The sequence below is a fragment of the Giraffa tippelskirchi genome, chromosome 13, assembly GCF_054371585.1.
Source record: "Giraffa tippelskirchi isolate mGirTip1 chromosome 13, T2T-mGirTip1v1.2.pri, whole genome shotgun sequence".
Classification (NCBI taxonomy): domain Eukaryota; kingdom Metazoa; phylum Chordata; class Mammalia; order Artiodactyla; family Giraffidae; genus Giraffa; species Giraffa tippelskirchi.
In genome coordinates, this window is record NC_137287.1 from 58157704 (window position 1) to 58182854 (window position 25151).

A 25151-nucleotide genomic window follows, 5' to 3' on the forward strand; every position below is an offset into this window, starting at 1 on the left:
ATGTCCTAAGGTTTCTGGGAAGCTTAAAGCAATGCAGCAGTTGTTATCTGCTGGTGTCTAAGTTCTTTAAGGATGCATGAACCAGGCATGTCACTACTTCCCACAGGCATTACCTGTTTACAGACTGATGCTGAGGCCCAAGATGACCATGGGCACATAGCTAACTGTCCCCAGTGCAACCCTACAGGACACCAATGATGGACACTAGTAGGAGCCACAGACAGAAGAGTTTTGCCTTCTGTTAACCTGGCAGCGCATTAACCGAAGTCGTTCTGAATGTCCATGGGGAAGAAGAATGAAACAATAAAGCCCGTACAAGCTGAAGCAAGTTGAAAGATGACTCAGGGCCAAGGAGGCAACAAGCTTCATGCCAGACTCATGCTCCAGCGTACTGTGCTAATGCCCAGCTTTCTATCTGGTTGAGTGAGTTTGGCCTAGCAAATGGATTGCTTCCAGCTTTTCATGCAGTTTCATCTCTGCCCCTCATTAAGCAGCGAAAACATCCTGTTGGTAAAGGCTATGGTCAGTGGAGAAAGCTTCTCTGGGCTGTATTTGGAAATATAACTCATGCAAAAATAAAACTGCTATTCCTAAAATTCCGCACAACTCTGAGATGCTGGTTATCAACTGATAGTAATAAAATAGAGCCTACTGTCCTCATGAAACTTCTGTGAAAGCAGTCAATATTATGTTAATTTTGTCAAGTTTAGATTTGAAGCCAAAGGAGAATATACAACTTATCTCAAAGTCACTCAGCTAGAAAGTGGCAAAATAAGGATTTGAACTCAGATCTTTTATGTCTGGCTCCTTGCTGTTTCCAGTGTATCCTACTGTTATTGCTTCTGTCAGATTTCCTAGAATTCAGCCAAGATGAACTACTAGACATAGAATTAGCAAGGCTGATAGAACACAAACCACAGAAAGAACTTAAGAACAGTATAGAAATTCCGTTCTCTTTATGTGATGCTATGGGTGAGACAAGACAAGTAACAAACTTCACATGAGAAGAGGGAGAAGGGTCTGTTTATTTCATTCGTTCTTTTTAATGTAGAAATATTAACATTAGTAGGAAAGTCATCTAAAAACAAGTAAATGTGTGGGCATATTAAACAAGAAAACAAAATCTATGCCTTTTTCTTTTAGATCTATACATTCATTGAAAAATATAATTAGACTCAGATGAAATCAATAGTCCTCCAAAAGATAATAGAATATAAAAACTACCTATTATAACCTCATATCCAGGGAAATGTGAGGTAAATAAGTATGGCTTTGAACTCATTTAATGGTTTTAGAGTGAAGCCTGACATCCGGTGGCCTCCCCAAATACTACACGCTTATTTGAAAATGGAGATGTTTTTGACTGTTATGCTTGCACTACCAATTCTCCATATATGATTAGGAAACATTTCAAAAAATCTGATCACAGTTATTAACAAATGTAAGGATTAACACGTTGCATCTTTATTTCAAGAGTCAGATTATATTGATGATTGTGATCTGGGTTTAACTAGGAAGTTAACAGTAAGGTCCTTTACCAAAAATATCCTCCAAGTTTAAGACAAGGGTGTGCGTTATAGGTTCAGCTGTCACACAGTGAAACACTTTATCAGTTACTAAACTCCATGTTCACACGTTCCACTCTGTGGCGCAAGGTGACATGGATGATTCTAATGAGATTTCGGCATTGTCATTCAGGTTCCTCCACCAGAAGGGATGGTGCAATTGAATTCAGGTGTTGCTAATAAGGCAAAGACATGAGAAAAGCCTTGTAAACAAAAGCATAGGCATTGCATAAAGGCCGGGGGAAGAGCCAAGTCATATTCAAACAGAAATGCCAGGTCCTTCTGTACACCCAGGTGATATCAAACTCTGCTGCAAAGTACATTCTGGATTTACCCAAGACATCTTCCTTGTCATTTTAGACCAATCACAACATAAAGCAAACAACCCTTCTAATTTTCCTAGAAGATACTGTGTTTCGGTGCAGGAATTATTTTAAATATTCTTCTGTGTTTGAAATGATACTTTTTCAATGATTCTCTCATAAAATTACATATCAGAAACATTGTATATTAAAAATCAGTAGATAAGTTTAAAAGCACTTTTTTTTCAGAACAGACTACTGTGAGATATGTATATTTACCTTTGAAATCTATTAATTATACATTGGCACTTACTGAACACAGAAATTATCACAAAAGGTTTAGATCTCAATGTTCAGTTCAGTTCAGTTCAGTTGCTCAGTCGTGTCCGACTCTTTGTGACCCCATGAACTGCAGCACGCCAGGCCTCCCTGTCCATCACCAACTCCTGGAGTCTACCCAAACCCATGTCCATCGAGTCAGTGATGCCATCCAACCATCTCATCCTCTGTCGTCCCCTTCTCCTCTTGCCCCTAATCCTACCCAGCATTAGGGTCTTTTCCAATGAGTCAACTCTTCACATGAGGTGGCCAAAGTATTGGAGTTTCAGCTTCAACATCAGTCCTTCCAATGAACACCCAGGATTGATCTCCTTTAGGATGGATTGATTGGATCTCCTTGCTGTCCAGGGGACTCTCAAGAGTCTTCTCCAACACCACAGTTCAAAAGCACCAATTCTGCGGCGCTCAGCTTTCTTCACCGTCCAACTCTCACATCCATACATAACCACTGGAAAAACCATAGCCTTAACTAGACGGACTTTTGTTGGCAAAGTAATGTCTCTGGTTTTAAATATGCTATCTAGGTTGGCCATAACCCTCCTTCCAAGGAGTAAGCGTCTTTTAATTTCATGGCTGCAATCACCATCAGCAGTGATTTTGGAGCCCAAAAAAATAAAGTCTGACACTGTTTCCACTGTTTGCCCATCTATTTCCCATGAAGTGATGGGACCGGATGCCATGATCTTAGTTTTCTGCACGTTGAGCTTTAAGCCAACTTTTTCACTCTCCTCTTTCACTTTCATCAAGAAGCTCTTTAGTTCTTCTTCACTTTCTGCCATAAGGGTGGTGTCATCCGCATATCTGAGGTTATTGTACTTGACTCCAAAACAGGATACACGCTCATCCTCAGTTGCTCAGTCATGTCCGACTCCTTGAGACCCAGTGGATTGTAGCCCATAGGCTCCTTAGTCTATGGGATTCTTCAGGCAAGAATACTGGTGTGGGTTGCCATTTCTTACTCCAGGAGAACTTTCCAACTCAGGAATCGAACCCTCATCTCCTGTGCCTGCTGAATTGGCAGGTGGATTCTTTGCCACTGAGAAACCTGGCCCTAGGGGAAACGTAAGTAAGCATGCCAATTATAAAACAAATTGTGGCAGACAGTGACATCTTGTGGATAAAATGATCATACATTTAATAAGGTTTTCTTAAATATGCTTAAAGTAAAAGCAAAGTTTATAATATAAATGTATTAGGTTAACACTGTTTTGGGGGTTTTTTTTTGTTGATTATTTGGGATTGGGAATATATTGTGTACACAGAAATAATGTTTTTGGAGCTTTCCAGAGAAAGCTCACAAAATTCTATCTACCTTGCAAAGAGATTATGAAATGTGATTTACTTTCAGAAACCTTAATTATAGAGTCTTAGAGCTGAATGGCATTTGACAGAACTATTCCTAACCAACCACATTACAGATGAGGAAACTGAGGTCCCAAGAGATTGATAACTCCACAACAGTCGGGGCTGTAAAATGATCATTTTAGGCTAGAATAAATAGTTCAGATTCTTTTGGTCATGTGCTACAACCTGATGAATAGTACATCCTGAAGTACTCTGTAATTATAGAGTCAAAACCGCACAGACACCAGTGCTTCTTCAGACATCAAAATTTCAAAGTATAATGTTAAGAATACGGGTCCTTAGTCTTCTCTGATTTTGCATCTTGAGTAGAGAGATCAAAGATTTCTGACCACTTTTACTAAAGTAAAAATAAAAACTTCCATGTCTTATTCATTGGTGGTGAATAAGAGCGGAGATGGGAGGAATTTAAAAGGAAAGACTGAATTTCATGAATTTTTAGTCAAGGGGTTTTTAACTGAGGCTTCATCTAATTAGAATGCACAGAGATTACTTTTGCTGCTTGTCCATTTGTTCTCCAATAACACTCACTCCCTGGGATTCCCAGGTGGTACAGCGGTGAAGAATCCACCTGCCAACACAGGAGACACAGGTTCGATCCCTGGGTTGGGAAGATCCCCTGGAGAAGAAAATGGCAACCCACTCCAGTATTCTTGCCTGGAGAATTCCATGGAGAGAGGAGCCTGCTGGGCTACAGGCCATGGGGTAGCAAAGAGTTGGGTGCAACTGAGCCGACTGTGTACGTGTGCACACACAAACACACACACACACATTCATAACACCCACTCCCTACCCCACCAATAAAAACAAAATAATATTCCAAAGGAACTGGTCCACTGATTATTGACTGCTCCATTAGAACACTTGGAAACATTATAAACAGATACTGACATTTCTTTTCTGGCTCACTGAGAATCAGAAAATATCCACACATTCTAACAAGTCCTTGGATGCCAAAAAGACTGCACCCTCGTATTAACAAATCTCTTTTTTCCCCAAATAGCATTTACAAAACCTTCAACAAGTGAGATTTTATCCTGACTTGAACTTCATCAATCTAGAACATTTACTTTTACCAAGATTGTCAATGTCGTCTTACTTGTCAAATTCAGTGGCTGAATCTCTTTGCAGTCTTGTTCTCTCTCTTCTTAAACTAACAATGGCCTTTATTTGGATGACTTATAGAATGGCTTGTAGTTTTCTACCTGAAAGATGCCCTAGGGCTGTGCCCCTATTAGGCAATCCACATTCAGTAATGGAATGGGGATTGGGGGAGAGGCAAAGCCCAGCCTATTGTGTGACAGCTCTGATGGGTGCCAGTCCACTGGGTTACCCAAGACTCTGTTGACTCTGCATCTTAGTTCACTTGCCCACTTTGCCCAACCCTGCTTTCTCCTCTCCTTTTCATGGGTGCTAATCCCAATATTTTGTGGATTATTTCAATTCACAGTTGAGAATAAAGAAAAAAACGTAGAGGAACCATTACGACCAGACCGAAGTCTGTCCTGTACCTGTCCGCCTAGGGACCTGATCCTGTACACCTGGAGCAGCCACACTCACCTCTGCAGGGTTGGACTCCCCATGTGCTCTGAATTCAGTCTGACTCCCATGCAGAGGGAGTTTACATACATCATTCAAGTGATTTAGCTTCTGGTCCATCTTACTACTTACTCAGTACAGCTCTGATCTTTACACCCAATACTAACAAGTACATATGCTTTTCTTTCTCCTAGGTCCATAGAATTCTCCAGGCAAGAATATTGGAGTGGGTAGCCATTCCCTTCTCCAGGGGATGTTCCCTACCCAGAGATGGAAATGGGTCTTCTGCATAGAAGGCAGATTTTTTTTTTACCATCTGATTCACCAGGGAAGCCATTCTATGACAATATTCTGACCTTACTGAACAAGGGCTATAAGCCCCCTGATTTATTCCTCTGTGACTAATCCTTGCCTTGACACATTCTGATACCCAGTTGCTTTAGAATTGTTTCTTGTTGCTGTTCCTTGGGACAGAATCACAGTAGCTGAACCACACAATCTGGCACCAGACATTGCCACTGCTGACTCTCTGGAAAATTTGTTATTGTGTATCTCCAACTCTGAGTCCCCTTTGCCCTGAAGCAATCCCAGCTGGACTTCCTGGAGTTAATGATATTCCTAACTTGGACGCTGACTGAAATCCTCCTATGAAATTTGCTTACAGTCACTTCATTCATCAGACCCTGCCAGATCCTGCAAATCTGGCACCAGCTCTCCCTTCACTATTACTCTTTTCTTTCCTTCCCACCTTTAAAAAGAAGACATGTTCTTCTTCTAATAAACTCCGGGTTACTACACCACACTTTGGCCCCTGCCTTTCTTTTAAAGGCCTTTTTACTCAAAGCATTTTGCTTTGCCCTTAAGGCTTCGCTGGTTGTTCAGACGGTAAAGAATTTGCCTGCAATGCAGGAGACCTGGGTTTGATCCCTAAGTCAGGAAGAGCCTCTGAAGAAAGCAGTGGCTACCTACAGCAGTATTCTTGCCCAGAGAATTCCATGCACAGAGACTGCAGTCCATGGGGTCATAAACAATCAGACAAGACTGAGCAACGCTAAGGGACATTTACATAGAGCAGCAGAGACCTCTACTGGCTATTCAGGTCAACATCTTACAATGCTCAGTTAATATTAAATGTTGACTCTCCCTACTTCTCTGTTGGTTGGTAATGGTGGTTATTATGATTGAGGCCATAGTGAACACAAGCCTAGATTTATGTATATCTTATAGGAACAAAAGATTTGAGTCAGAGTACTGAGCTGCAAGAATGACTATCCACAGGAAAGCAGAGGAAATTAAAGAATGGGCAGATCACAGATAAACTGACAGTTTCCAAATAACACAGGCGAAGCCAGTGTGACTCCATATGGATAATTCACGAAGGGGAATGATTCCAGCATAAGGTGCCATCAAGTGGAAAAGTGGATTTACCCCTTGAATATCATGAATGCTTATCTGATTTCCCTATTTTTGATGCAACAAAATTTGAACTATGAATAATGTTTATTATCAATGAATCTTTTGATGCATGGAAGGTCGTTATGCATAGTTGATAAAAATTTCATGAGCAAAACATTTTTCTGCTAATAAAACTACTTGGATATTCTATAAGCTGAGTTATTTGAGAGTTGAAATAGGTAGAAAATGTTTCTTGGATCCTTGGATAAATCTGACTTCAATAGAAACTGGAAGAGAGAGAGAGAGAAAGTTGTGCTTCCAAAACTCAAAGAGTGGAGAGTACTTAAAACATGCTGAGCGACATCTTCAAGATTCATAGTGAATTGAAAGTTGGTTAGTTTGAAGTTGAAATTTTTTAAATGTTTGTGGGAAGATTTTGTGTTTTGTGTGGTCAGTGATCTCTACAGTATGATTGATTATTCCGTGTACTACTCCATACTAAACCTTGAGTAATCTCAGTCAGCTTTCTCTTCTTAATAGCTCATTTCTGGCAAATTACTTCTTAAAAGGCTTCTTTATGGGTCCTTATGGATGCCTTGAATTAGAGAACAGCTGTTCCTGAATCTTAATCTACCACTGATATGTGTTTCTATTTAGTCTGTCTACATATAACTTACTGAAAATGTAAAGCCCTATTTCATTCCTAGCTGGTTAGTGACAAAATTAACATCTGAGCAGAAATTACGTGAATTAAGCCACTCCATCACTGCACATGACCAGTGTTTACTGCATAATGGAATATGATTCAGAATGACATGTGCTAAGGGAAAGACTTGCTTTTTAGGGCCTGTCACTACTACCATAGCAGTTGGCATTAGCATGATTCTAAACAGCATTTTTATCAAGGGGTAGATAATATGCCAGCTCCATCTCTTACTTTCTGGATGGTAGGTTACTAGTAGTGCTAATTTTAGTGTAACTTAGGAATTATGGATATTAAATGACATAAGGTTGGCAGGGCATGGAAATAAGAGGAGTATTTCTCCACAGCCGATAAAATAATATTCAAAAGAGTAGATGGGAACGCTTACCATAAATCAGTTGGATTTAATATAAGATGGGGAGGCACAAATGTCACTTTTGTTTTGGCCAAGACATAAAAATGCTTTATTTACCTGAATAATAGCTATGATTTTAAAGACAAGATCAGGGACTTCTTTAACGGCCCAGTGGCTAAGACTCTGTGCTCCCAGTGCAGGGGGCCCAGACTTGACCACTGGTCAGGGAACTAGATCCCACATGCCACAACCAAGAACTCCCACGCTGCAACTAAAAAAGATCCCGTGTGCCTCAACAAAGACTGAAGATTCTGAATGCTGCAATGAAGCCCTGGCATGGCCAAATAAATAACTAAAATAAAAAAAATATCTTTTAAAATTAAAATATAGAAAAGATCAGAGTTGTTCATGTTGCACTGCTGTTTGGAGTAAAAATCTAAAGCTAGTTTTTAAATTGTACTGACAGTAAAAGTAAAATCTGTCCAAAATATGGCGAGGCCTATAAAGCAAGGGGAAATGGCTAAACGTTATAGTACTAAACAATGATAAGTATCAAAGGAGCTATTTTGAGTGTCTGTCATGCTCTTTACCTATGTGTCTTCATGGTGGCTCAGGCCATAAAGAATCTGCCTTCACTGCTGGAGACCCAGTTCAATCCCTCGGTCAGGAGGATCCCCTGGAGGAGAGCATGGCAACCCACTCTAGTATTCTTGCCTGGAGAATTCCATGGAGAGAGGAACCTGGAAGGCTACAGTCCATAGGGTCACAAAGATCTGGACATGACTGAGAGACTAACAATTTCACTTTTTTTTTTTCTTCATGAATGTGGAACAATTTAAGTGATACTACTGGTCTGTTTCAAAGACAAATGATAGCAAACATCTCATGAGAATAGTTTTCATAGAGCAAATATATTAATAACAACACCCATTTTCATGTAACTTTATCATCTTGAAAGCAGTCCCACCAGAAATATCATACTCTATCCACTTAACAGTCTATGAGTTTTCCAAAGCAAAATTACTTCCCACACAACGCAGGGAAAACACTGTAACTAGGACTGGAGTTTACTAACTTCTACTCTGTCTCTTTTTGCCACACTACAATGCTTCATTCCACAGAAAAACAGTCATGTATTGTTATCAGATAGAGAACCATGGCCCCGGCAAAACAGTTCCTCCAGTCTATCTAGGGGTAGGATTACACAAACTACTCCACGGGCCGATCAGCAAACAGCCAGTGACCCTCTTGGTTAAATTTACTCTAGTATCAGCATCTGAGTAAGGGCTTTCCTGGTGGCACCAGTGGTAAATAATACACCTGCCAATGCAGAAGGTGAAAGAAATGAGGGCTTGATCCTTGGGTCAGGAAGATCATCTGAATAAGGAAATGGCGACCCACTCCAGTATTTTTGCCTAGGAAATCCCATGGGCAGAGGAGCCTGGGGGGCTATAGTCCACGGGGTTGCAAAGAGCTGGACATGACTGAACATGCATGCACCAGAGTAAATGTGTAGCAACAACTCTGGAGCTATAAATGGGAAAGCACAGAACTGCCAACAGGAGGCAAAACCAGGGATAATTGTTCCTATATTGACTGGAAATATACTTACTTTGACACCTTCCTGATTGTGTCAGGATGAGGATTTGCCACTGAACTTGGGATTGACTAGTCACTGGATGATTTTCAGCACCTCTATTCCCATCAGTAGATTATTTCCTGGCGTGCCAATATTTATTCTGTTGCTGGAGGAATTTCTTGTAGCTAGTTGTCTCCGTTTGATGCTTATCGTGAAGGATTTGGGCCAGCCTTGTACTTGCAGGGCTCAGGAGAGTAACTTTCATCTTTCTGCTCACAGACAAGCCATCACAGACACATCCAGGGCTGCTCATGGCATTGGTTTCTGTTCTTCACACTGTCTCATTTTTGGCAGTTGAGATATAACCTGCAAGGGAAACTCAAAAGATTATTTGAAGACATCAATGTTCTCTAGTATTGAGGTATTTACTGTTTAAACATCACAATCCTGGGAAAGAGAGTGGACTGTCACGCTTTGACATGTGTAACCCCTTCAAGGCTGGCTGTTAACATACTAAAGGAGAGTCCACACAACCCTAATTGGTCACAAGACTTTGGAAAATTAGGACAGAAGATGGTCAAGGTCTCTGATTTGTGGATCCTGTGTTACTCCAGAGCCAGGACTCAAACTGATGAATTGTGAAACCAGGTGCACTTCACCAATATATAACAAGAGAATATTAAGCTATTATTAACATGACAGAGCTATGATAGACTTGAGACCAAAAATATTTGGATCTTGTTTGGTATCTGTTATTTATTAAATATATGACCTCTGAGCCTCAGCTTGTTGCTGTTGTTTAGTCGCTAAGTGTGTCCAACTACTTGCGATCCCACTGTAGTCCACCAGGCTTCTCTGTCCATGGGATTTCCCAGGCAAGGATATTGGAGTGGGTTGCCATTTCCTTTTCCAGAACCTCAGCTTAAGTATCTGTAAACTGAAGTAGAGTGCCACTATCATAAATCTCAATAGTCCTATGTTGCATTTATGAAGAAAAGACTAAACCACTGTGAATATTTTAAAGGTACAGTTGCCAATAGAAAGATATGATGAGATAAACAGATTTAAAAGCCATCTATATTAATTTTCTCAATTCCTCAAAATATAGTAAATTTTAGAGATACTATTTTAATATTAGTTAACTTAAAAAAATTCAGGTGTCATACTATTTTAGGGGTTAGTTTATGGAGGAGGAAGATTTTTATACTAGTATGGCTATCTCTTTTTCAAAGTTACCCAGTAAGAACCTAAGCTTTCTGTTTTTTCAATTTCTTCACCGATAAAATAGGCATGATAGCATTTGTTTCAAATAATATCACGAGATATAATTTAATAAATCTGTTCATTCATACTCTATAATGACTGCTTTTTCAGTGGCAGTCTTTCTACTGATAGCTTATAGAACAAATTCCATCCTAATAGTTCAAGATCATATGAAAAGAGAGATTGATTAAATTCATAAATATACCAAGGATAATGACATCAGGTAACTTATCGTCAATAGAGGGGGTTACAAATGTAGAAAACAGGAAAATGAAAATAAATCTGGGATTTGGCCAGGAGTTGGAATAACAGTATGATCTTATACTTTTTATTATATAGATACATAAAAGAAATAAATATAATGTAAACATGTACATATATATGTGTGCGTGTGTGTCTGTATGGTATTTGTGTCTATGTGGAATATGGAGAAAAGATGTAAACAGTAATACACTAGTTATTTGTATGCTAGAAGGCTAATAAATATCTTTTCCAAGCTCAAATTCTGGACCATCTTTGAGGAACAAGGATGTTTGGCAAGTGGAAATTAATATATCACCTTTATTATTGACAAAGTATTTAAGAACATGGCTTATTATGTGACAACAGTGGGCTTCTGAATATGGTAACACATCAGAGGTGGGTTTTCCCCACCTAGTCATATACTGGACTGCACACCCTAAGACTTGCCAGCTTCTCATTGCCAGGTAGTGAGGAGACTACAGCTGTGCTTTCTAAGATTAGGTACGTCCCAAACAGAAAAGGAAAAGAGGACAGGTTAGACGTCACCACTCCTTGTCCCAAACTCACTGATCAACTAAGTCATTCTACGAAAAGGCCAGAGCTGTTAACCTCATAGACAAAACAGCACATTATGAATCTAGGAAGCAGAAAGGAGTTGAGTATATGCAGAGTACAAAAATCACTGAAAGTAGTGCTAGGAAGAATGAAGGCAGACCACACATCATGAACTCATTATTAAAGCAGCAGTTAGAGAAACACTATCAATGACTTGGGTTTCTATTGCAACCCAATAAATTTTGAAATCCTGACATGTAAATCGGAGAAATTTAATAGACCCTTAATGTGATAAAAAATTCAGTATATGCAGAGATGGGAAACAGTTGGAGCTTGAAAGAAGAGACAGTCCAATGTATTTAACAGTGTTTTAAGTTCTTTCAAATATATATATACATTTTATATATATACATTGTGTATATATGTATAAATTTTATTTGCTGAAATTTGTTATAAAATCTTAATTAAAATACGTGCAATTTAAGAAACCATTCTAAAGAACATTGATAGATGCCCTAGAATTCAGAATGATAATTTCAAGAAGAATCTGGCCTATTGACTGATTCTGTCAAGACTCAAAGTAGCATCATGCTCCATGCATGCAGTAACTGTTTTCTGAATTTTTAGCTGACTCTCTGGTAATGTAAACATTTCAACAAAGTTTTCCTTGCAAACACAAAACTTGCTGGATGAAGTAAAATATATATTCAATGTGAATATATGGATCACTCCATATAAGATGGTGGTGGTGGTTTAGTCATTAAGTTGTGTCCGACTCTTGCGACCCAATGGACTGTAGCCCACCAGACTCCTCTGTCCATGAGATTTTCCAGGCAAGAATACTGGAATGGGTTGCCATTTCCTTCTCCAGGGGATCTTTTCGACCCAGGAAACGAACCCGGATCTCCTGCATTGCAGGCAGATTCTTTCCCAACTGAGCTACAAGGGAAGCTCCCATATAAGATAGTAAACAAAAAATCAAGGTAAAAATAAAGGTAAAAAGAAAACCAAATAAAACTTCTTTTCTGCTCAAAATTTCCTTTCACTTAATTTTGATAGCAATGAATAAAAGTGTATTCAAAGTTAAAAAAAAAAAAAAAAACAACACTCTTGGGTCAATTTTTACCCCTAATATTCTTTCTGCTGCTCTTGGCAGAGTCTCCCATATGTAACCAAGAGCATATTCTTGATTGAAAATGTCTCAGGCTTCTTTCTGAGTTGGAACTAAAAGAATTTGCATATGAATCGTTTAGAAGTACTAATGCAATCCTGCAGAAGACATTTTTATAACTATATCTTTCCCTGACTTTTATGGAATAAAGAAAGTTATAAAAATCATATTCCAATGAAATCAATGAATTATTTTTCAAGCAGCCATTTACCATTGAAAAGATCTTCTTTCTTAGTCAAACCTAATAATCATTCTTTTTTATCTCCTTTCTTACTTTCCCTATGAACCTATGCATTTCAATTGTCAGGCATGGCTGAGGTTAGGAGAGATAGAAAGAAACTACTAGGAATAAATCTTGGTTCTTTCAAATGCTTGCAATTTTCTATGTCAAAATCTAAAGTGTGCCTTATCAAAAGAAAGGGGTTTTGGATTTTCCCTTCACATTTATATAAATTGCTCACAATAATTCTTTGCTAAGAATAAACACTCTCTATTGTGGGTCATGGGTGCATCTATATGTTTAACGTGTGTCATTTACTCCAAATTCAATGCATGTATTTTATTTTTTAGAGAGACTATATTAGTACTTTCTCTTGAAAAAATATTGTTCTTGGATGTTTAAATTTAAGTAAAATTTTGCCTGTTTTAAAATGCACACTTATTGTTCCCCAAGTTATATGCTGAAATCTGGAAAGCTAAAAGCTACTGCTCCTTAATTTATTAATTAAATGACTAAGCATTTTGTGATCAGTGTCTCTTGGCAATACTATTGCATGTAAACTCCTCCACCCCCAAATGTTTGCATATATGGATTCTTCACATAAATGCACTGTGCGTATTTTATCAAATATAGCATTTTGACTATTTTAACTTTCTATTTCACCACCAATAAAATAAGGGATAACTAAACTTGGAACTGAGGCAGAACCTTCTCTTGTTTTGTGCCCCCTTCAAACCTATCAACCTCTGAGTTAATCACAAAAAGAATCAGTATAAACAATATTTGATGTGTAATATGCTCTGTCTCCAAAATATACAGAGATTCACAAAGTGCTATGTATTTTTCTTAGTGGCAGGGGATGTGAGTAGCTATTATTTAAATGTCCATTATCTTAGAAGTGATATCCTGACCAAAACCAAACCACTGCACGCTTAAGCATTTCATTAACTGACTAGAGTTTGAATTTCTGTGATGTTTACCTACGACTTTCTGGTATATACCTGCTACATTAGATCTTCTAGGGTACTCATCAATTTCTGCTCATCAAATCCAATATGATGTTATGGGCAGAGTGGATCAGTGTAATATTCTTTAAAATGTTAAGATGCTCAAAGTCCTCAAGACTATTGATACATTATGACAGAGTGTGCAAGAGTTAACACAGCACCCTCCTTCTATGAGGGAAGAGTTAATTCACATTGCTCTGTAAGTAAGTTTTGTTCTTTCCTGCAGTATGAATAAATAACTCTTTCACCAGATCAATGGCATATGATGCAACACAGGCTGTATTTATCAGCATTATTAATGAACCACAATGAGAGCAATTGCCTGTATTGGCTTCAGTAGCTCACCATCATTTGCCACGTTCTGACATTGTCCCCAGGGTCTAAACAGGTATATTAAATGGGGATATTATGAGCATTACCACTCCAACTTCTGTAGATTCTTTCCTGGTAGTGCTGATATCGCTGGTGCATATAATTAAGTCTTCTGAGTTATAATATTGCTTCTGTTTTGAATGAGGTGAGTGGAAGACTTCTTCATGGGATTTTACTTGGCCATATTAAAATTATGGCTGTTATTCCATTGGCTACAGAATCATAATATGGGTTCTTTCAGATGCTGTTTGTCTGTCCCAATTAAATGTTTGAGTCAGGAGGAAATAACCATAGGTAGGTCAATGGACTTAGTGGACTCATTGTGAGAGATTTTGGCCAAGTTCTATTTATCATCTCCCTAAGCTAGTCCTACAAAAAAGATCTTCACGACCCAGATAATCACAATGGTGTGATCACTAACCTAGAGCTAGACATCCTGGAATGTGAAGTCAAGTGGGCCTCAGGAAGCATCACTATGAGCAAAGCTAGTTGAGGTGATGGAATTCCAGTTGAGCTGTTTCAAATCGTGAAAAATGATGCTGTGAAAGTGCTGCACGCAGTATGCCAGCAAATTTGGAAAATGCAGCAGTGGCCACAGGACTGGAAAAGGTCGGTTTTCATTCCAATCCCAAAGAAAGGCAATGCCAAAAAATGCTCAAACTACCGCACAATTGCACTCATCTCACATGATAGCAAAGTGATCCTCAAAATTCTCCAGGCCAGGCTTCAGCAATACGTGAACCATGAAATTCCAGGTGTTCAAGCTGGTTTTAGAAAAGGCAGAGGAACCAGAGATCAAATTGCCAACATCCGCTGGATCATCGAAAAAGCAAGAGAGTTCCAGAAAAACATCTATTTCTGCTTTATTGACTATGCCAAAGCCTTTGACTGTGTGGATCACAATAAACTGTGGAAAATTCTGAAAGAGATGGGAATACCAGACCACCTGACCTGCCTCTTGAGAAACCTGTATGCAGGTCAAGAAGCAACAGTTAGAACTGGACATGGAACAACAGACTGGTTCCAAACAGGAAAAGGAGTACGTCAAGGCTGTATATTGTCACCCTGTTTATTTAACTTATATGCAGAGTACATCATGAGAAACCCTGAGCTGGAAGAAGCACAAGCTGGAATCAGGATTGCCGGGAGAGATACCAATAACCTCAGATATGCAGATGACACCACCTTTATGGCAGAAAGTGAAGAAGATCTAAAGAGCTTCTTGATGAAAGTGAAAGAGGAGAGTGAAAAAGTTGGCTTAAAGCTCAACATTCAGAAAACTAAGATCATGGCATCTGGTCCCATCACTTCATGGCAAATAGATGGGGAAACCGTGGCTGACTTAATTATGGGGGGCTCCAAAATCACTGCAGATGGTGATTGCAGCCATGAAATTAAAAGACATTTACTCCTTGGAAGGAAAGTTATGACCAAGCTAGACAGCATATTAAAATTCAGAGACATTACTTTGCCAACAAAGGTCCATCTAGTCAAGGCTATGGTTTTTCCACTAGTCATGTATGGATGTGAGAGTTGGACTATAAAGAAAGCTGAGTGCCAAAGAATTAATGCTTTTGAACTGTGGTGTTGGAGAAGACTCTTGAGAGTGCCTTGGACTGCAAGGAGATCCAACCAGTCCATCCTAAAGGAGATCAGCCCTGGGTGTTCATTGGAAGGGCTGATGTTAAAGCTGAAACTCCAATACTTTGGCCACCTGATGCGAAGAGCTGACTCATTTGAAAAGACCCTGATGCTGGGAAAGATTGAAGGCAGGAGGAGAAGGCGACGACAGAGGATGAGATGATTGGATGGCGTCACCGACTCAATGGACATGGGTTTGGGTAAACTCCGGGAGTTGGTGATGAACAAGGAGGCCTGGCGTGCTGTGGTTCATGGGGTCACAAAGGTCCGACACGACTGAGTGACTGAACTGACTGAAGCTAGTCCTAGAAAACCATGAAGACATTTTTGGTGACTTTTTTCAGTTTATCTCAGATTATATGTTTAATATGCCTGCAAAGTTTAAGTATTTTTATTTTCCCATGGCATGGTTATTTTGCAAATGGCTCAGACCCTATTTGTGAAATATCAAAAGGGTATTTAACAGTGATAATGTAGTGACCTTCATCATGGTAACTGGCTTGCTCTTTAATCAATGAGCTGTAGATCTGTGAATAAATTAGATATTGGTATTGGTTGAAAAATGCCAACTTTCCATTGCCACAGCTGATCTAAGCCTTTTTCTCATCAAGTCTTGAGTTTTAAAACTATACATATTAAGAGGCTCTGTAGTCTATTGTCCATTTATGTCATGCCTAACACCATCTTGATGTATTTAGCATTCACCGTAGTTCTTCATCAAGTCTTCGCAGGTGGCATGTCAGTAAAGAATTTGCCTGCCAATGCAGAAGACACAAGAGATGCAAATTCAATCAACTGGTCAGGAATATCCTCTGGAGGAGGAAATGGCAACCCACTCCAGTATTCTTGCCTGGAAAATTCCATGGACAGAGGAGTCTGTCTGGCTACAGTCCCATGATCCCAGAGTCAGACTCAGCTGAGCAACTGAGCACTCACAGATCTTTATAGATCAAGATTCCCTGGTTACAAATCATGTCTTTCTGATCATAATGATACCTATGCCTGCTTTGCCTCTGATAGTCAGTTGTTGTCTGATCCCTGCCATGCCAGCATCTTATCTGCATTTAGATGATAAAGCCCAGCTCTATGCAACATTTCAACCATCAACTCCAACACCTGAAGACGGTGAAAGGACTGTAGTCTAAGTCCTCCAAGGGAACATAATCACATAGTGTGTTTAAGGTCTAAGGTGAAAATCATTCTAACATGTCCACTTTCCTGAACTCTTTGATCCCTTCCCATGAAATAGTATGCTAAGGAAGTTCTGGTATCTTCACTTTATTTATCTTAGGTCTTCACCATGTTCAAGATTTAGGAAACCATGATTAACTAGTCAAATTTGAATTGTCTCAGCAAGTTCTGGTCAAAATCCTAAATCTAAATCTGGAGTCATGTGTGAACATACCATTTTAATAAAGTCTTGCTTATTTAGGATGATAGAACTCTACATTTGATATTATGTTATGAAAATGGCACTTTACCTCTGTGGTCCTCCTTCCCCAATCCTACAACGCCAGTCTAATCATGAGAAAAACATCAGATGCATTTGAATTGGAGGGGCAATCTGCACAATACACGACCAATACACCTCAAATATCAAAGTCATCAAAATAAAAAAATCTAAGACACTGTCACAACCAATAAAACCTAAAAAAAAGATATGAGGACCAGTTAAAAATACTGTTTAGTATCAACCTTCATGGATAATTCAGAACCCAGAAATGAAGAAACTCAACCCAAGAAAAATATCAAGGGTGACAAAAGTTTTGAGAGCACTGTTGTGATTTATGTTTAAACCTCTGTAATGGGCTGGGGGTGGGGGAAAAGATGAGAAATGGCAGTATGGGAGTCAGAAGTACCTTGATCCTGTGAAAAGGCCAGTCCTCTAGGGTCAAGGACCATGGTTCTGTGAGAAGATGTCAAAACCTGTTTCCTGACCAGAACCCAGGACATACAGAGAAAAGCCAAGCATCAGGCTGCAAGTCAGGGGCACAGTTCTAAAAGTAGATTCTTGGAAACTTGGGCTTATTGTGGAAGGTGCGACAGAAAAAAAAGAACAGAAAAAAATCAGGAGAGAGGATGTGTGTGTGTGTGTGTGTGTATGCATGCACATGTGTATGTGCATGTAAGGGCAAGTAGAATATGTGTTTCTCAAAATTATAATAAAGCCCAAGATGGAAAATTAGTATGACAGACGAGCTATCGTAGATCTAAAATAATACGGTCTTATGTTTTTCATTAAAAAGAGAGATTTTTTCCCATTAAGAACAAAGCTTTACATTAAAGAGATATTTTTCTTTCCATAATAATTGACTTATTGTTTCACATGCTGCATGCTCACACAGCATTCAGTTTAATAATTTTTTTTTTCCATTGGGGAAGGATACAATTTCTTATTCTTGAGTATAATCAAGAGTATGAGGACAGTATTTCTGGAGGGTCTGGGTATACTGCCTTCCTGCTTCATTCCGACATAGACATCTGAAAAGTCAGAGAAATCCCCTCATTAGGAACAAAACAGGAAGCTTGACGTGTTATGGGATGGCAACATTATGTGCTTATTAAACAGCGTGTCACAAAAATAACGATCTGAAAGTTTCCTAAGATCATGAAATTCCTTATTTCCCATGAATGTCCTTATTTCTCTGCATTTCTTGCAAATAGAGAAAATGAATGATTTTTTTCTCCCCAGCGAATGTATTTGTGACTGATCATACAGTTCAGGGACCCACAGTGTAAAAGCAATCAGTTACTTAGAAGACTTTGTAAATTAAGCCTTTTGTGCCTTGGAGCCTATACGACCTAGGTCACTTACAGAGCAAGTTAAAATACAAAGAAAACTAACACCGGCTTTTGCAAGTGCGGCTTCACTGAACATTCTATTTTCTTCTGTGAACTGCACACGTCTGAGAGCGTGGACCTGAGATAGCAGGGCTTCACAAAGAACAGCACCAAGTAGCAGGATCTCTTTTATTTTATTATCTTGGCCCCAGTTCCAAGTGCATGGTTTCAAATAATAGAAGCAAATAGCCCCCTTCTCTGAGTACAGTGAATAAAATTACCTAATAATCAATGAGCACAGTTCTCAGAGGATCTTGGAGAGGTGGCTGTTTATGTTTACAGAATTATCACAATAGTCCCGATATGATACTCTTAAAGCAAGAGTTGCATTTATACTCTTGACCCTTTGGTAATTTTTTAAAGGCTAGGGATACTGGTCTCCCGCTAAGTAATCTCCTTTGGTTCGCTTTCAGTATTCTAGTATCATCACTTAAATGCTTTATCATACGAAAAGAATATAGCTGGATTTACTTTACTCAGTCTGAGAATATCTTTTCCTTAATGTAGGAAATTTAACCCTTCACAAATATTTTGAATAGTCTTATGTCTATACTTGCGTGCTTGCTAAGTCTCTTTAGTCATGTCTGACTCTTGCCACCCTCTGGACTGTTGCTCACCAGGCTCCTCTGTCCATGGGATTCTCCATGCAAGAATATTGGAATGGGTTGCCATGACCCCCTGCAAGGGATCCTTGCAATCCGGGGATCGAAAATGCATCTCTTTTGTCTCCTGCATTGGCGAGCGGGTTCTTTACCACTAGTGCCACCTGGGAAGGCTATGTTTGTACTTATTCCTTGTCAATTAAATTTTTTTACTTAACATAATTTATAAACCTTCAAACATGAAATGGAATATTAATAGCAAATGTCCTCAGTTGCTTAGTCATGTCTGACTCTTTGTGACCTCATGGACTGTAGCTCGCCAGGCTCCTCAGTCAATGGGATTTTCTAGGAAAGAATACTAGAGTGAGTTGCCATTTCCTCCTCCATAATAGCAAGTAGTTCATAGCAATATTATGAATATTAAATGAATAGACATAAATAAAGAACATAAACAACAACAAAGAACATATACCTGTCAGATAGAAAAGAAATTTCCCCCCTCACTCTCCTTTAGTGTTTGGGTGTATTAATATAAAATCTTCTTTTTATTGTTATAATGGTCACAATTAAAGCTTAACCAAACAAATTTTAACATTTTTTCAAGTACCATAATTAAATAATGAATATATACAAACTTCTTTATTTGAACAAGCCAGGATATTTGAATATTATTTGCTTCAACTTTCATTAACTGTTGTTTAAATACATGAAATTCTAGTGGCAGAATTTTTAGTGGCAAAAATTCTAATTTTTGAATCAGAAGGCAATTCTTTCTGAATGCTGTCAGTAATTTTCGCTTTTATATTACAAATACACTTTAAGATTTAATGATTAGCTTTACTATGTATTGACTCTCATGTTTCTTAAACCCTAGTTCTTCTCCTTTCTTTTATTTTGCTGCTGTGGCTCTATGATACTTTTATTTCCCTAAGATAGCTTAATTGGTGTCATTTTTAAATCTTTACATGTTCTATGATATCTTTGCCCACATGTTTCCTTGATGACTTGGAGAGATAAAATTTCTAACTTCAAATAATTTTTCCCTCAAATTAAAAAAACAAAGTGAATAACATTTTGTCAGGTAGATTCTCAATGAGAAATTTTCTGCTACCTGTCCTGATTCTTTTCCCCCTGTTCTGAGTTCATAAGCTACACTAATATACACTTAGGTGAGTGCCTTTTCATTTACTATTTCTTCATTGCTGCTCAAAGGGCCACTTTAATCTCAAGACTTGTTCTATTTTACAGTTTGTAGAAATTCTTCTTCAATGAAATATTGATTTGGTCACAATTATTACTTCTCTCCCCATAATTCTGTACCCCTCATATAATATTTTAGCTTTCTTCTTTTCCTGGGAGCTTTGCTACACAGATGTTGAATCTGCTCTACCTTTTCTCCACAACTCTTTTCACTCATTAGTTGGTTCTCTTTCTCTCTCTCTCTTTTTTTCCCTTGTTCTGGGCAATTTCTTTGATGCTACCATCAGTTCAGTACAGTCACTCGGTTGTGTCTGACTCTTTGCGACCCCATGGATTGCTGCACGCCAGGCTTTCCTGCCCATCACCAGCTCCCAGAGCTTACTCAAACTCATGTCCACTGAGTTGGTGATGCCATCCAACCATCTCATCCTCTCTTCCCCTTCTCTTCCTGCCTTCAATCTTTCCCAGAATGAGGGTCTTTTCCAATGAGTCAGCTCTTCCCATCAGGTGGTCAAAGTATTGAACTCTCAGCCTCAGCATCGGTCCTTCCAATGAATATTAAAGTCTGATTTCCTTTAGGATTGACAGGTTGGATCTCCTTGCAGTCTGAGCGACACTCAAGAGTCTTCCCTAACAACCATACTTCAAAAGCATCAATTCTACAGCACTCAACTTTCTTTTTTTTTTTTTTTTACAGTTAGTGAATTAAATAACTTCTTTTTTTTTTAAATAAATTTATTTATTTTAGTTGGGGGCTAATTACAATATTGTAATAGTTTTTGCCATACATTGACATGAATCAGCCATGAGTTTACATGTGTTCCCCTTCCTGGGCCCCCGACCCACCTCCCTCCCCATCCCATCCCTCTGGGTCATCCCATTGCCCCGGCCCTGAGCCCTTAGCCCTTGTCTCATGCATCGAACATGGAATGGTGTTCTGTTTCACATATGATAATATACATGTTTCAATGCTATTCTCCCAGAACGTCCCACCCTCACCTTCTCCCTCAGAGTCCATAAAATTGTTCCATGCATCTGTGTCTCTTATTCTGTCTCGCATATAGGGTTATCGTTACCATCTTTCAAATTCCATATATATGCATTAGTATACTGTATTGTTGTTTTTCTTTCTGGCTTACTTCACTCTGTATAATGGGCTCCAGTTTCATCCATCTCAGTAGAACCGATTCAAATGTATTTTTTTTAATGGCTGAGTAATATTCCATTGTGTATATGTACCACTGCTTCCTTATCCATTCGTCTGCTGATGGACATCTAGGTTGCTTCCATGTCCTGGCTATTGTAAACAGTGCTGCGATGAACATTGGGGTACACGCGTCTCTTTCAATTCTGGTTTCCTCGGTGTATATGCCCAGCAGTGGGATTGCTGGGTCATATGGCAGTTCTATTCCCAGTTTTTTAAGGAATCTCCACACTGTTCTCCATAGTGGCTGTACTAGTTTGCATTCCCACCAACAGTGTAAGAGGGTTCCCTTTTCTCCACACCCTCTCCAGCATTTATTGCTTGTAGACTTTTGGATAGCAGCCATTCTGACTGGTGTGAAATGATACCTCATTGTGGTTTTGATTTGCATTTCTCTAATAATGAGTGATGTTGAGCACCTTTTCATGTGTTTGTTAGCCATCTGTATGTCTTCTTTGGAGAAATGTTTGTTTAGTTCTTTGGCCCATTTTTTGATTGGGTCGTTTATTTTTCTGGAATTCAGCTGCAGAAGTTGCTTGTATATTTTTGAGATTAATTGTTTGTCTGTTGCTTCATTTGCTATTATTTTCTCCCATTCTGAAGGCTGTCTTTTCACCTTGCTTATAGTTTCCTTCGTTGTGCAAAAGCTTTTAATTTTAATTAGGTCCCATTTGTTTATTTTTGCTTTTATTTCCAATATTCTGGGAGGTGGGTCATGGAGGATCCTGCTGTGATTTATGTCAGAGAGTGTTTTGCCTATGTTTTCCTCTAGGAGTTTTATAGTTTCTGGTCTTACGTTTAGATCTTTAATCCATTTTGAGTTTATTTTTGTGTACGGTGTTAGGAAGTGTTCTAGTTTCATTCTTTTACAAGTGGTTGACCAGTTTTCCCAGCACCACTTGTTAAAGAGATTGTCTTTTCTCCATTGTATATTCTTGCCTCCTTTGTCGAAGATAAGGTGTCCATATGTGCGTGGGTTTATCTCTGGGCTTTCTATTTTGTTCCATTGATCTATATTTCTATCTTTGTGCCAGTACCATACTGTCGTGATGACAGTGGCTTTGTAGTAGAGCCTGAAGTCAGGCAGGTTGATTCCTCCAGTTCCATTCTTCTTCCTCAAGATTGCTTTGGCTATTCGAGGTTTCTTATATTTCCATACAAATTGTGAGATGATTTGTTCTAGTTCTGTGAAAAATACCATTGGTAGCTTGATAGGGATTGCATTGAATCTATAGATTGCTTTGGGTAGTATATTCATTTTCACTATATTAATTCTTCCAATCCATGAACACGGTATATTTCTCCATCTGTTTGTGTCCACTTTGATTTCTTTCATCAGTGTTTTATAGTTTTCTATATATAAGTCTTTTGTTTCTTTAGGTAGATATATTCCTAAGTATTTTATTCTTTTTGTTGCAATGGTGAATGGTATTGTTTCCTTAATTTCTCTTTCTGTTTTCTGATTATTGGAGTATAGGAATGCAAGGGATTTCTGTGTGTTAATTTTATATCCTGCAACTTTACTATATTCATTGATTAACTCTAGTAATTTTCTAGTAGAGTCTTTAGGGTTTTCTATGTATAGGATCATGTCATCTGCAAACAGTGAGAGTTTTACTTCTTCTTTTCCTATCTGTATTCCTTTTATTTCTTTTTCAGCTCTGATTGCTGTGGCCAAAACTTCCAAAACTATGTTGAATAGTAGTGGTGAAAGTGGGCATCCTTGCCTTGTTCCTTACTTTAGGGGAAATGCTTTCAATTTTTCACGATTGAGGATAATGTTTGCTGTGGGTTTGTCATATATAGCTTTTATTATGTTGAGATATGTTCCTTCTATTGCTGCTTGCTGGAGGGTTTTTATCATAAATGAATGCTGAATTTTGTCAAAGGCTTTTTCTGCATCTATTGAGATAACCATATGGTTTTTTTCTTTCAATTTGTTAATGTGGTGTATTACATTGATTGATTTGCGGATGTTAAAAAAAACCTTGCATTCCTGGGATAAAGCCCACTTGGTCATGATGTATGATCTTTTTAATATGATGTTGGATTCTGTTTGCTAGAATTTTATTAAGGATTTTTGCATCTATGTTCATCAGTGATATTGGCCTGTAGTTTTCCTTTTTTGTGACATCTTTGTCTGGTTTTGGAATTAGGGTGATGGTGGCCTCATAGAATGAGTTTGGAAGTTTACCATCTTCTGCAATTTTCTGGAAGAGTTTGAGTAGGATAGGTGTTAGCTCTTCTCTAAATTTTTGGTAGAATTCCGCTGTGAAGCCGTCTGGTCCTGGGCTTTTGTTTGCTGGAAGATTTCTGATTACAGTTTCGATTTCCGTGCTTGTGATGGGTCTGTTAAGATCTTCTATTTCTTCCTGGTTCAGTTTTGGAAAGTTATACTTTTCTAAGAATTTGTCCATTTCTTCCAAGTTGTCCATTTTATTGGCATATAGCTGTTGGTAGTAGTCTCTTATGATCCTTTGTATTTCTGTGGAGTCTGTTGTGATCTCTCCATTTTCATTTCTAATTTTGTTGATCTGATTCTTCTCCTTTTGTTTCTTAATGAGTCTGGCTAATGGCTTGTCAATTTTGTTTATCTTCTCGAAAAACCAGCTTTTAGTTTTGTTGATTTTTGCTATGGTCTCTTTTGTTTCTTTTGCATTTATTTCTGCCCTAATTTTTAAGATTTCTTTCCTTCTACTGACCCTGGGGTTTTTCATTTCTTCCTTCTCTAGTTGCTTTAGGTGTATAGTTAGTTGATTTATTTGATTTTTTTCTTGTTTCTTGAGGTACGCCTGTATTGCTATGAACCTTCCCCTTAGTATTGCTTTTACAGTGTCCCATAGGTTTTGGGTTGTTGTGTTTTCATTTTCATTCGTTTCTATGCATAATTTGATTTCTTTTTTGATTTCTTCTGTGATTTGTTGGTTATTCAGAAGCGTGTTGTTTAGCCTCCATATGTTGGAACTTTTAATAGTTTTTTTCCTGTAATTGAGGTCTAATCTTACTGCATTGTGGTCAGAGAAGATGGCTGGGATGATTTCAATTTTTTTGAATTTACCAAGGCTAGATTTATGGCCCAGGATGTGGTCTATCCTGGAGAAAGTTCCATGTGCACTTGAGAAAAAGGTAAAATTGATTGTTTTGGGGTGGAAAGTCCTGTAAATATCAATTAAATCTAATTTGTCTATTGTATCATTTAAAGTTTGTGTTTCCTCGTTAATTTTCTGTTTAGTTGATCTATCCATATGCGTGAGTGGAGTATTAAAGTCTCCCACTATTATTGTGTTATTGTTAATTTCCCCTTTCATACTTGTTAGTATTTGCCTTATATATTGTGGTGCTCCTATGTTGGGTGCATATATATTTATGATTGTTATGTCTTCTTCTTGGATTGATCCTTTGATCTTTATGTAGTGTCCTTCTTTGTCCCTTTTCACATCCTTTATTTTAAAGTCTATTTTATCTGAAATGAGTATTGCGACTCCTGCTTTCTTTTGGTCTCCGTTTGCATGAAATATGTTTTTCCATCCCTTCACTTTCAGCCTGTGTGTGTCCCTAGTTTTGAGGTGGGTCTCTTGTAGACAGCATATATAGGGGTCTTGTTTTTGTATCCATTCAGCAAGCCTTTGTCTTTTGGTTGGGGCATTCAACCCATTTACATTTAAGGTAATTATTGATAAGTATGATCCCGTT